We start from the raw sequence: 13,908 nt of genomic DNA on the forward strand, positions 1-13,908 counted from the left end.
TTTCTTGAGTTATTTAAAGATGCGACAAACAAGGTGGATGGTGGGAATCCTGGAGATGGAATATATCTGGTCTTCGTGAAGGCATCGGATATGTCGCTTCTCCAAAGAGTGAGTGGTAAGATCAGACAGCATCAGTTTAGGAGTAATTTATTAGCTTGGATGGAGGCTTGGTTAAGTAACAAAGTGCAGTCAGATGAATTAAATGTATAATTTTATATTGGAAAATGCAATTTGTTGGGTGCCATAGATTTCAGTACTCATGCCTCAACCATTTGGGATCGATATTATTACTCGGTTGACGGGATAGAAAATACTATAGGTACATTTTCAGATGACACTAACATTGGTGGAACATTACTTCAGAATGATAATGCAATAGATTTAAAAACTATATGAATAGGTTGGGTGAATGGGCAAACATTTGGCAATGAAAATTAAAGTGGATAAATATGGGGTTATTCGAATTGGCCCGCCTACTAAAAAGGCAAATAATTATCTAAATGGAGAGAAACTTCAAAGTGCTTAAGTGCAGAGGGATCTGGGTGCCTGCTTGCATATCACAGAAAACTTGCTTGCAGGAACTTCAAATACTGAGAAATGCAAGCATAACTTCATCGTTTATTTATAAAAGAATAGAGTAGAAAGGTAGGGAGTGTTGCTGTAGCTATGTAAGGCATTAGTGAGGCTGCAACTGGAGTACAGTTTGGGTGTCCTGCAGAATGAGGTATTTCCATTGGAGGCAATTCAAAAGAGCTTCATTGGAATGATTCCATATTTTGTCTTATGAAGAGAAATTAGGCAGTTCAGGCCTATACTCTCGATTTTATAAGAACGATAGGAGAGCTCATTGAGGTCTGTAAGATGCGAAATATAATTGAAAGTGTAGATGTGGAGTGGATATTTTTTTCATCAGCCGCAATCTCCAACAAGAGACTCGAGTTTGACGTTCGAGAGATAGCAGGGATGTGGAACAGAGGCCACGATGACATCAGCCATGATTGTATTCCATGGCGGAGCAGATTCGAGGGGTTGGATTCCTGACTGATTCTCCTCATTCATATTCAGCTTTTCCACTGTGTTACACAGTAATGGAAGAGGACTGTGTATCAAGCAGGAAGCAGGCGCTCCGGATAAATCAGTCTTAATCAGTTTGACAGAACGTCACCAGTGGAGTCACACAGTGACCAGTGCTGGGTCCTCCACTATTTACAATCTATATCAATGATCAGGAGGATGGAACAGATATAGAGATACTGAGTTTGGTCATGTTGCTGTGATAAGCAAGAGATTAAATTATCAAGAGAGGTAAAGGCAATGGATAATAATTTGGCAAGTGCAATATAACATGATATAACCTGTCATTCCATTTACAGGAATAATGGAAGGTAGTATGTTACTGAAATGGAGAGGGATTACAGGGATTAATGATACTGTGTACTGGGGGGTTCTCTCAGACCCGTTCAGACATGGGAGGTTTTGCTCCATCCCTGGTCGTCTGCTCCTTCACACTCCAAGTGACCCCATTGCTCTCTGTACACATGGAATGTTTTGAAGTGTTTGGTTGGTGATGGGGATTCTGTTTTCAAACATGTATTAAGGGGACAGCCTTTATCCAAGATACATTCATTCATTTCTACATGGAGACCCGAAGACGATGGGATTGCTGTCTGCTTGTGAATGAAGGAACTGTGGCTGCTGTCAGGACAGAGGTATTCACCAACATAGTGTACTGTGCATGGACACACGGTAACATTAACAGAGAGAGAGCTCCTTCAGTTCCTCTACCTCTCCCCATTGACTTGGGTACTCTGCAGATGCCATGTACACCATCGGGAATCCCATTATACTGGATACACCCGGCAGCTCCCTGCTGTGGGCGAAACGATGCATTTACCTCATCCACCATATATATCCTCCATCACCGAATGGTTACATTGATGGCAACATACTGGGAGATGATGGCTATGTCACCCAGTCCTGTTTGGAAAGTTCCAGAACATAGAATCTGACTGAAACTGTGACCTGAACAGCCACTGGCAGCACCGTCCTTTCCCCTGGGGTGAAGCTGCAGGACGCGTTAAAGGAGGTGACACTGCTCTGTGACCAGCTCCTTGTTCAATCAGTTTCCCCTCACATTCTGCTCCTGGATTACGTGTAGCTTGCGAGGCTGTTAATGGAAAACTCGGGTGGGTCCAACAGATCCCTTTGCACACATACACTAACTCTGTGTTTTCAAAGGTCCCCACTCTGTAACCTTTGTTCCATTTGTTGCGCATGTTAAAGACCCAGATGCTGTAACTACAGTCCCCAGGCTCCATCCAATGATGGGTCAGCAAATCCTCAGGTGTCCCTGAATGTCTCAAGCAGCTCACAGCACAAACCTCCAGCAAACAATCCCCAACCCCTCCACTAAATTTTCAATAACAGGAGTCAGTCAGAAACTCCTCATCTATAAGTGTTGTGGACCAGACCAGATCCCTGCAAAATATTTTAAGAAGGTCGCTTAGACCCAAACCTTTCCTTATTTTAAAAATAGATGTGATGTGTGCGTTCCAGATATGTTGTGACTGGTCAAACCACTCGACATTAAGACAAATATAATCTATTCAAATGCTTTCGTTCAAATACAATCGAAGAAAAGAACATTTTGAGATAGCTTATATGTTTGAACACTTACACAAACAATAGATAGCGTACCTTCTTGGTATACACCGCTTGGCACAAAGATATATTCAAATACAGATCCTTACATGCAGTTTTCCGATCGAAGAGATATCAACATCAACAGAGATCTCAGAGAGAGAAAAGCAGCTGGGGATCATGTATTGAAACCTCCAACCCTTCTGGGATCCCCAACAGCTTCTGAATGCTGCAGCTAAAAACAAACCGAGGAAACCTGGTCTGGGAGAGCTGGCCGCTGCCCTTCCATTGTTCCCAATGTTTTAATAAAACCTAAAGGCTTTCTCAATTTTTTACTTAAACTGTTTTCAGACAGCAGTTCTGCACCTCTGCCTTTATAACCTCTCTTCAAAAAAAATCCCAAGATAAAATAACCCTTTTACAATGATAGTATACTCGCAACTCCACCTTTAATAAAATGATTCATCAATATACAAAAAGTGATTCATTTTAGACCTCCTAATCTTCCTCTATGAGTAGACTGGCGGGATTACCTTACACTGAAAGACTGAAGTGACTGGGCTTGCATACCCTTGAGTTTAGAAGACTAAGAGGGGATCTGATTGAGACATATAAGATTATGAAAGGATTGGACACTCTGGCAGCAGGAAACATGTTTTCGCTGATGGGTGAGTGCCGAATCAGAGGACACAGCTTAAAAATACGGGGTAGACCATTTTGGATAGAGATGAGGAGAACCTTCTTCACCCAGAGAGTGGTGGCTGTGTGGAATGCTCTGCCCCAGCGGGCAGTGGAGGGCCAGTCTCTGGTTTAATTTAAGAAAGAGTTGGATAGAGCTCTCAAAGATAGTGGAATCAAGGGTTATGGAGATAAGGCAGGAAGAGGATACTGATTAGGAATGATCAGCCATGATCATATTGAATGGTGGTGCAGGCTCGAAGGGCAGAATGGCCTACTCCTGCACCTATTGTCTATTGACTGCAATGCATATGTATTACATTGAACAAATGTTCACAACGAGATTCTATTTTAGTCATTTTACTCCTGCCACTGAATGCCTTTGTCTTTCTTCACTCAAGTTTCCACAACGTGTCAAAACTTAGGTTTTCTACCCCCGTCACATGTATAATTTCATATTGAATAGCGGAAATAATAAGCTCAGTCGACACAGACTGGTATTTGTCTCCCAAAACTTCTCCAAAAACTTTAAGGCGTCACGATCAGTGAAAACGATTTGTCTCAGATACGTTATTTTCAATGTAAATGCTGAAATGTTGTAACACCAACACCAAGCTCAAGGCCTCCTTCCCCATTGTGGAATAAATCTGTTGATGTTTCCAATCGACACTCCAATCGCACGTTACATAATGGAGCACTTCTCCTCTCTCCAATAGTCCTTCTGAATGACATAGCTCCTCATGTCTCAGCATAAAAGGATCATATCCTTCTTTACCTCTTAATGCTGTAACCTCTTTACCTGCTACTCCTGGCCTATGCCAGTAAACCTTACTCTCACAGGGATATGTTCTAAGAAAATCTCACACATTCTTCTCAATCTCTCACAGAAACCAAACTTTGATTTCTGAACTCAATCATCATCAGCAGCATTTTAGCTTCTAATCTTCCCATTGTTACTCTCTGCTCTTCCACATGAGTTCTCATGACTGCAGGAAGCAAATTGTCGAACTTCTCGAAAATAAGAATCTCTCTAAGGGTCATAGGTTTGCTCTGTTTTAATACCCTTCCCCACCTTTCAAAATTTGTTTGATCCTTTCAAACACAACGTGCGTTTAACCAGGCATGCAATTTTAGATTCCTGAAACACTGTCTGTCAGCTTCTGGCACAAGCTCATATGCACTTCAGATGGCTTTCTTTACCACCTCATACTCAGCAGATACCTCCTCTGATAGGGATGCAAATGCCTATCGTCTTTGTTTGAATCAACTTAATCCACATGTTCTCTGGCAACTGCATTTGTTTAGCCACTTTCTGAAATGATATTAAAAAGGCTCCCTCCATCATTGTCACCAAAAAAAGATAATACCTGGATGTCTTTAAACAGATCCCCATCAGACCTTTGGCTATATAGGGTTGCTCATCCTCACTATCCTCCTTATCCAGCCGACTGTCTGCCTTCATCTCCACCTTCTATGTCAACTTTCTTCTCAAATTACTAACTTTTGAAGTTGAAACTCTCTGCTTTTCTTCTCTCTTTTTCTCTCTTTCGTCTTCATTTCCTTTTCTTTTATTTCTACTTTTCATCATAATTCAAACTCTTTCAATTCCTTCTCATGTTCAAGGTGCCTCATTTGAAATTGAATTCTAGCCATTTCCAAAAATTCTGATGGCGGTTCCAACAAATGTAATTGCCAAGCTCTAGCTGTAATTATCTCTCATTTTCGCACAGACAAACACAATTCCAACTCCAGCTTGTCTGCCAATTCCTACAGCTTCCCTTCATTACCTTTTGTAAAACCCCAACTTTACTTCTTCCACAACCAGAGAACTCTTAGTGACTGAAATTGTCTTTATACTCAACACACTGTTTAAACCAACCGAATTCAACATCCAGAACCAAAGACACTAACAACTACCATACGGGACCTTTGAACCCAATAGCCTCCCGATGCACACTCTCCAGTGTTTTCATGAGCTTATTCTGGATTCTCTAGTTTCCTCCCACAATCCAAAAGTGTGCATGTCAGGTGAATTGGCCATGCTAAATTGTTTGTAGTTTTCAGAGATGTGTGGGTTAGGAGCCTTAGTCGGGGTAAACGTGTAACAAAAGGGTAGAGGAATGGGTCTGGGTAGGTTACTCCTCGGAGGGTCAGTGTGGACTTGTTGGGTCAAATGGCCTGTTTGCACACTGTAGGGATTGTAATTCTAAACCCAATTTGGTATTATCGATTTAGAACCAGACAAGAGTCCCCAGTTTGTTATAGACAAACCAGGCTGACTCAAACTAGTTTAAGGAGGTAGTGTGGATGCGAACCTTTTCTTATTTTAAAGGTAGATGAGAGTTGGGTGTTCCAGATGTGATTGTACTCGTCAAACCACTCACCATTAAGCAAAACACAATGTATTTAAAAACTCTAATGAAAATCCATACACAATGAAGAGGAATTTAGACTAACTTAACTATTGGAAACCTTAACCGAATAATGGATACAGTACCTTCTACAAATGAACTGTTCCAATATACTAACATCACCTAAACACACCCCTTGGCAAAAAGGAACATTCAAACATGCATTCTTGCATACAGTTCTCCAATCCAGGAGGAAAGAGCATCAAGTGAGTTTCCAGAGTGAATAGCAGCTAGGGATAATTTACGAAAACTTACTTCCGTTCTGGGACCCCAAGCACCTGGTGATTGTTATTGCTACAATGAAAAGAAACCTAGAAAGCCTGGTCTATGCGAGCTGGCCATTGTTACTACTATTTATTAAAAACCCTAAAATCCCCCTAAGTTGTTTACTTGAGCCATTTTCAGTCGGAAGTTTGGCCTTTAAGACCTCTTACTAAAAATAAGGAGAAAATAACCTTTTATTAAAAAAGTGACAGCATTGTCAGGCAATTTAGATGCCTGGTCCTTTACTCAGTGGTCTTCCTCATGTTACTGATCGCAAGGTCACCTGAGAGGGACAGCCACAGGTACACACCAAGTTACAAGGATGTGTCTCATAACTTCTGAAACACACCTGTCCATGAACCATCACATGGGACATACCGGGAAGTGAACAACAGCCTGACACACGCCATTTCATTATTTCTGAGCTACACAATGCCAGCACTCGATACACTAGGGAGACAAAACCCAAGGCCAGGGAAAGATACAAAGGGACAGAGAGATTCACATTAAAGACAGAAACAGGCAGTTAATTAACTGAAAAGATGTTGTGGAAATATGAGGAAAAAGACAGGGCAGTGGGGCAAACTGCAGAAGTGAGATCTTCGTGAGTAAAATTACAAGAATGAGAACATTGAATACAGGCATTGTCAGATCAGCTGGAATGGTTTGTTACATCAAATTCTGAATCTGCTTCACAGAACACCACAAACAAACATAAACTGGGACAAGATGACAGCCCAGCGTGGAGAGCTGTGCACACCATGCTAGTGTGTTGCTCAGTGAACTGCACTATCTGGAGAGTATTGTAAAATTTACTAACATATGCTAACTATACTCGCCTCAGATTACTGCCTATAATGGGAAGGTTTGCTCTCTCTGTGTGTTCATCAGAGACTGAGAGAATGTGTGCGATAGGCGTGGTTTAATGCGAAACTCATTGTTTGAGAAGGAACGCACATGGAGAAAACAATTTTAAATAAGAACAGCTGGCAGGCTTTTTGTTTATCAATAGAGAGAACGAGGGAAATTTCATGGACAGATGAGGTAAAGTGTTTGAGAATGTAAAAATAAAGGCATTGCCAGACACAACAGCAACATACATCCGCATGCACATGAATGACAGATGGATGGGAGTTTGGTGTGAGTTCGAATCAGATTTGCTTTGGCAGGTTTGAAGCCGGGAGCATCAGCAGCAGATTATTGGCTTCATTAAGCCTGTTCTTCATAGCTCAAGGTTCAAACAGCAGATGGACTAAACCAGTGAGATATATTCTGGAGTAGTGAGTATTTCAAGTTAGAAATGTCAGGGAATGGTGTCAAGAATCAGCTCATTGTCAAAGGGATCTCCCACAGTTGTGACTTGTCTGCTTCAACTGCAGATATTGGCCAGGGATGGGATGGAAACAGTGGCAGGAAGTGGAGTTTGTAACCAGAACAGTAGACAGTGACCTCCATGGTCTCAACAGCAAAGGCAATGATACGATGCATTATGATTCTCCCCTGAAACTGAATAGTTCAACACAGAGATCCGTGAGTAACACTGCCAGAGCAGAGAGCGAGACAGTAATTGAACACCTTCATTGATGCAGTTAGAAGTGGTCTGTCGAGTGAATATCTAGATTGAGAGATTGGATTGGATTGGAACAATAATAGTGGCAGGAAGTGTAGACAATATGAAATAACAATAATACAGTCATAACTGGTTTATAGAAAACAAAATCTGGATAGTGACACTCACCAGGAACACCAACGACAGCCAGGAAGGGAAAATAAAAGTATTGAATAATGAGAAGAGCGTAATAGATCTGCAATGATAATGACAACCAATAAAATGCAGAAAGATACCAAACATAATCGGCTAAGCTCCTGTCTATTGTTGGTATATTTCTGTCTAATGTTCTCAGATTCTGGTCCATTGTTGGAACATTCCAGTCTCATGTTCTCAGATTCTGATCTCTCCTCCCCCTGTCTCTGGATCTGCTGATCCTAATCAGTGCTGTCGGTGATGCACCCGCTCATGTTATGGGTTGACACATTGAACGGAGCCCATTTATCATTAAAAGATGGAAACGCTCAACTGGGATAATTAGAATCTATGGAGATTGGCATTAATCGCAGTCACTGAACAAATAGGCTCAGTTAACCAGTTCAATAAATCACTTTTCGTATACTGGATGCAATGGATGAGGTTTGCTGAGGGATGGACCATAAATCTTTCAATATTTTATATCTTTTTTTCCTTGTATATGAGAGTATTAACAGAACACTGCAGGGGCCTATGTGTGTTCCATTCTGTTTATGAAAGGAGGCAGTTTTAAAATAACAGATCGGCTGCAGAAAAAACGGGGGAAGGGTGGGCAAGTTTCTAGATACCTGAACACAAAGTACAGTACTTATTGACCAGTATGCGGCCACTCCTGGTTTTAATACCCTGTTATCAAATCCTTTCATAACCTTGAGACAGAGCATTGGGACTGCTGTTCAGGAACAGGCCGAAGAAATTCTGTCACTATGTGCCTCTTACAGAGGGAGAAGAGAAGACCAATCAGTCCATATTAGCCTGTTGCTACTTGAAAAGGTGGAAAGCTGGAATATTGGAAAATTTTGTCAACAGAATCATTCAGAACAAAGAGATGTGTTGCTGCAGCTGCATAAAGTGTTACTGAGAGGGCACCTGGATTACATTGTGTTATCTGTGTTTCTGTATCTGAGAAAGGATGGACCTCCATCAGATACAGTTTAACGGCTGCTCGTAATCCACGGGTTGCTGTGTCTCGGATCTGTTACACAAGGACAGGAGGAGGCCGTGCAGCCTCTCGAGTGTGTTTACAAGAACTGGAGGAGGCCATTAAGCCTCTTGAGTCTATTACAGAGGGAGGAGCCTAGTCAGACTTTCGAGCCCGTTATAGAGGGGTAGGAAGTGTTGATTTAACTTTCAAGTCTGTTTCACATAAATATTAGTTTTAAATTAGTTGTGGAATAGGAAATACCTGATGTCAACATTAAAGTTCTAACTTTGAACAAGGCCAATTTTGAAAATGTTAGGCGAGCCCTGTGAAAGGTTGATTGGGTAACCCTATTCACAGGTAATGGGATGGTTGGTAAATGCAAGGCCATCAAAACGTGGTTTCAGAGAGTCCAGAGCCAACGTATTCCTATTAGTGAGATGGGGAAGTCTGGTGGGTGCAGGGAGTGCTGGATGGTTAGATATATTGATGTTATGGTCAAGGTAAGGAAGGAGGCATATGTCAGGTAAACAGAGCTGAGATTAAGTGAATCCCGAGAGGAGTATAAGGGCAATAAGTGTATAGTCAACGGGGAATTCGGGACAGAAAAATGTGGACATGAGATGGCTTTAGAAATAGGGTTAACGAGGCATGAAAGAAATTCTACAAATCCTTTAATAGTAAAAGATTAACTAGGGGGAGAACAGGGCCCCTTAAAGATCAGTAAGACTACCTATGTGTGGAACCACCCGAGATTGGAGGGATATGAAACAAAAAATTATCCTCAGTATTTAATGAGGAGGAGGTTACAAGAGCGAGAGAATGAATAAATATACAGTGAAACATTGAAAGGTGTCTATATTACAAGGAGGTGTTTGACATTTTAAAACACATAAAGGTGAACTAATCCCTGGGACCTGATCAGTTGTATCCCAAATGTTTGTGAGAAGCTAGGAAAGAAATTGGTCAGCATTTTGCTGATATATTTGTATCATTGATTTCCACAGGTGAGGTGTCAAAAGACTGGAGGGCTGCTAACATAGTGACATTATTTAAAAAGTAAGGAAAAAAAAACAGGTAACCATAGATCGCTGAGCCTGACGTCAATGGTGACTAAAGTGTTGGAGGCGATTTTGTTGGAAAGGATATAAATGCATTTGAAAAGACAAGGACTGAAGAGGGCTTTGTACATTGGAGATCACGTCTCACTGACTCGGTGTAATCTTTTGAGGAAGTGATGAAGATGATTGATGAAGACAGGCCAGTGGATGTTGTCTTTATAGAATTCAGTAAGATTACCAAAATGTTCTACATGGTAGACTGGTTAGCAAGGTTAGACTTTCTCGGATCCAGGGAGAATTCGCCATTTATATCCAAAATTTTCTTGAATATTAGAGACAGGGCGTGACAGTGGACATTTGTTCATTAAACTTGCAGACCTGTGACCAGTGGCGTGCCGCAAAGATCAATAGGGGGTCCACTGCCTTTTGTCACTGATACAAATCATTTACATTTGAGTATATGAAGTATGGTCAGTAAGTTTGTAGATAATTCCAAATTTGGTGGTGTTGTCGACAATGAAGAATGATCTCTCAGACGATAATGGGACCTTTTTAGGTGAACCGAGGAGTGGCAGATAGAGTATATTTTAGTTACATATGAGGTGTTCCATTTTGGCAAGACAAATCAAGGTAAGACTTACAGGCAGTGCCGTGTCGAAATCTGCCAGTGAAGGAGAACTCCATTGAAATTATTGAATCCCTACAGTGAAGAAACAGGCTTTTCGGCCCATCGAGGCCACACCGAACCTCTAAACAGTATCCCACTGGACAACCACCTGCCCTATCCCTCTGAGCCTGCATTTCCCATGGCTAATCCACCTACCCTACACATCCCTGGGTACGGTGTGCAATTTAGCATGGCCAATCTACCCTTATCTGTACATCTTTATACAGTTGGAGTAAAACATAGCACCCGGAGGAAACTCACAATGACACGGGGAGAATGTACAAACTCCACACAGCGAGTCATTCAAGGATGGAATTAAACCCAGGTCGATGCCCTGTGAGGCAGCAAAGCGAGCCTCGTGGTGCAGGTTCTCCGTTCCTTGACAGTGCCGTCACAGGTAGACAGTGCAGTGAAGAAGGCATTTGGTGATCTTCCCTTTATTGGTGCGTCCTTTGAGTCGAAGCATTTGCATGACATGTTAAATCTGTACAGGACATTGGTTTGGCCACTTTTGTAATATTGCCTTTAATTCTGGTCTCTCTACTGTCAGAAAGATGTTGTCAAACTTGAAAGGTGCAGAAGAGATTTAAAAGAATGTTGCAGGTGTTGGAGGGTTAGAGTCATAGGGAGAGATTGAATGGGCTGGGGCTATTTTCAAGTGTTGAGGCTGGGGGAATCCTTAAAGAGGTTTATTAAATCATGAGGGGCATAGATAAGATAAACAGTCAATGTCTTCCCAGGATAGACGAGTCCAAAATTAGCAGACAAAGGTTTAAGGTGAGAGGAGAATGGTTTAAAAAGGGACATGAGGGACAACATTTTCACACAGAGACTGCTGTGTGTATGGATTGAACAGACAAAAGAGGTGGTGGAGGCAGGTGCAGTTACACCATTTAAAAAGGCATTTGGATGGATACATGAATGGGAAGTGTTTAGAGGGAGATGGGCCAAGTGCTGGCAAGGGGGACGAGATTAATTTAGGATATTTGACGGTATGGATGACCAGACCGAACGATCTTTTTCCGTGCTGTACATCTCTGAGAGTCTATTGACTCTTCAGTGTATAATACGGGAACAGGAGGAGGCTATTCAGCATCTGAATTTTGCCAATCGGCTTGTTTGCTCAATCACAGAGAGTCAAATACAAAAATACATCATTCAGATTTTGATGGTGCTTTACAGAAACAGGGGAAAGGCCTTTAGTCAAGAAAAAGCTGTAAAGAATAGGAAGAGGCCATTCAGTCCCTCACCTCCATTCCACAGGAGCAGCAGGTGAGCACAGAGCTATTAGAGCCTGTTACTCAGGAGCAGGAGGAGGGACATCTACTTTCACAAACTTGGGATCAGGAGGGAGTCATTCAATTGCTTGAAACTGGGGCACAGGGACAGGAGACAGTCACTCAACTGTTCGAGACAGGGACACAGGAACAGGAGCCAGTTATTCAACTGCTCAAAACTGGGGCACAGGGAAATCTGGAGGCTAGTGAGGTCCGAGGATCCTGTTACGCAGGAACAGGAGGAGGGGACTCACTCCCCACCAGTATGGGACACTGGGAGAGAAGGGGAGTTTGTTTGGAACAAGAGAAATATATGATAAGTTGCATCAGTGGTCCATTCAATCCTGCCCCACCATTCACTAAGACCACGGTTGATCTGATGGTGATTCCCTCATTCCATTTTACAGAGCTTCCCCTCTCTGCAGCCTGTGCTCCATTGTTGGTCATGTTGCCGACCCAGATGCTGTAACAACAGTCACCATCACTCATCCAGAGGGTCGGGTCTAACCGGATGAGTAAGGATTTGAAGAGTCCAATCACAAGAAATAAAACAAAAATAAAGGCATAGGCGGATGTTTAGTTCTCTCACATTCACAATCTAACTCACATAACCATTACATATTCAGGATGGACCACTGTGCAGATCCGGCTAGTGTACTGCTGTACGTAACCCAGTTATGTGCAGAGTGAAACTGTGCAGCCCACACCAATGCTGGATCGATAATCCTGGGCTAAATGTCCAGCGTGGGGGACTGTGCAGTCCGCACTGGTTCATTCATATATAAACCCAGATTGTTGCATTGTTCGGTAACACTGTGTTAGATCGCAGCTCAGTGTGGGGAAACTTGCAGCCAATTTTGGAACTGACAGGATGTGCAGCTCCCATCCATTTACAGCTCCATATCTCCACTGTGCCTTGACAAGGGATGCTGCGAATGTGAAAGTCACTGCGAGGAAGAGATGTAAATGGAAACAATTTAAATACCAATAGTTCTGATTAAGGCGCGTATCACTCTAGTATTTAAAGATGAAATAACTGAAATAATATCCAATGAGATTTTGTAAATGATGCAAACAATAAGAGGGGTTGGTAACGTTATAGTGGTTGCACTATAAGCCTTCAAATAATCAATGGGAATTAGAAGAACAAATATGCAGGAAGACTGGCGAGACTTGCAGGAGCAATAGGGTGGTCATATTAGGTGATTTTAATTATCCTAACATAGACTGGGACTTCCAGAGGGTTAAAAACTTAGGTGGAACGTAATTTGTTAAGTGTGTTCAGGAAAGCTTCCACAAGCAGCATGTACAGGGTCCTACTCGGGAAGGGACAAACTCGACCTACTGTTGGGAAACAGGGCAGGATAGGTGACGGAGGTAAAGTGGGGGAGCATTTTGGGAAAAGTGACCAGAGATGTATTAATGTTAAAATAGGTATGGTAGGTAAAAAAATTGGCCCACAAATTCAAGTTCTAAATTGGGGCAAGGCGAATTTTGTTGAAATTAGACAGGGGATTGCAGGGCTTGATTGGAGCAGTGTGTTTCCATATAAAAGGATCCAGGGCAAGTGGGAGGGCTTCAAAGTGAGATAGCTCGAGTTCAAGGTCTGCATGTTCCTGTGATGATGAAGGGAAAGTGAGGCTGGAAGAGAGAACCCTGGATGACAAGAGATATTGAGGCTCTGACCAGAAAGAAAGGAGGCGTCACTCAAGTACAGGCAGCTGGTTCCAAGGGAATCTCTGGAGGTACACAGGGGTTTCAGGAGTTTACTGAAGAAGGAAATCAGCAGGGCTAAAATGGGGTATGAGATAGCCTTGGCTGAGCAGATTAAGATGAATCCAAATTCAGTATAGTAAATAAAAAGAACAACTAGAGAGATAGGACGCCTTACAATCCAAAATGGACATGCATGTGTAAAACCTCAAGAGATGGGTGAGGTCCTCAATTTCCCCTCTGTGTTTATCATGAAGAAAGACATGAAGACCTGTGACCTTTGGGGGATTAGTTGCGATATCTTGGTACAGTCAATATCACAGTAGAGGTGTTGTTGGACATATTAGAATGCATAAAGTCAGATAAATCTCTTGGCCCTGACCAGATATATGTAAGAGCACTGCACAAGGCGAGAGAAGGTAGTTCAGGGGCAAGGTCTCGGAAGACTGGGAAGTAGCAAATGTAATGCCC

Source organism: Chiloscyllium punctatum, unplaced genomic scaffold (genome assembly GCF_047496795.1).
Source record: "Chiloscyllium punctatum isolate Juve2018m unplaced genomic scaffold, sChiPun1.3 scaffold_401, whole genome shotgun sequence".
NCBI lineage: Eukaryota > Metazoa > Chordata > Chondrichthyes > Orectolobiformes > Hemiscylliidae > Chiloscyllium > Chiloscyllium punctatum.